The sequence below is a fragment of the Etheostoma spectabile genome, chromosome 13, assembly GCF_008692095.1.
Source record: "Etheostoma spectabile isolate EspeVRDwgs_2016 chromosome 13, UIUC_Espe_1.0, whole genome shotgun sequence".
NCBI lineage: Eukaryota > Metazoa > Chordata > Actinopteri > Perciformes > Percidae > Etheostoma > Etheostoma spectabile.
In genome coordinates, this window is record NC_045745.1 from 19856988 (window position 1) to 19857886 (window position 899).

Below are 899 nucleotides of genomic sequence, written 5' to 3' on the forward strand. Positions count from 1 at the left end.
GCTCAACAACGTACGTAACCATTATTTAACAACAGGGATCTGACATGATTGTCACAAGTTGTATTTACTCAGGGGGAGTAGAGAGATAGATAAGGTAAAGAGATTTCAAGCCAGAGCTCAGGTAAATAAACTTTGTTCCTACAGTTGATTCAAATATAGCATTCTGATGATTGGATGTACAGGATGCTGATTTACATTATGGACACCCTGTGTGATGATGTGTCACAAAGAAAGGTTGAATGGTCAAGAACATTCAATGTATTTAAGTCCAGCCTCAGACACTTTGTTGATTCTTTTTGTCTATACAGTTAAAATCAGCTATGTATAACAGACATATATTTTTGACCCCCAAGTTATTAAACCTATTTTCTGTATTTTTTTCAGAAATTGCCATTAAATGTATTTTCATATTGCAGTTACCTCTCTATATGATCTCTATATGAGTCTGCCATTCCAGCAGTAGATTCCAATTGCCTTCACACGTATTAAGAATTTACAGGAAACAATGCATGACTAATCCTGTTGCCGTTTGTAAATTTATCCCGTTGTCAGCGTCATTATGACAGAGCTGTATCGAGTCACTGCTAATGTAAATTGAACAGCTACAACTGTTAGTTCACATTAAAAACATTCAAATACTGAAACACAGGATGGCTTTTGTTGTGAAGTGTGTTTCAATCAGGAGAGACTTTGTTGCAGACATGTAAAGATTTATTGTACATAAGCATAATCTGAAATGTACAGAGTGTTTGGGGATTAGACTCCATCATTAAAAATATTTTAAAGGGGTAGAGAAACCAGAGATATTCCCCCTCGATGGAGTCTAGACCCCGGTGATGGTTGAGAGGGAACCCGGAGACTGATTGAAGGAGCTGTCTGCCGGAAGGGGACTCAGGTTG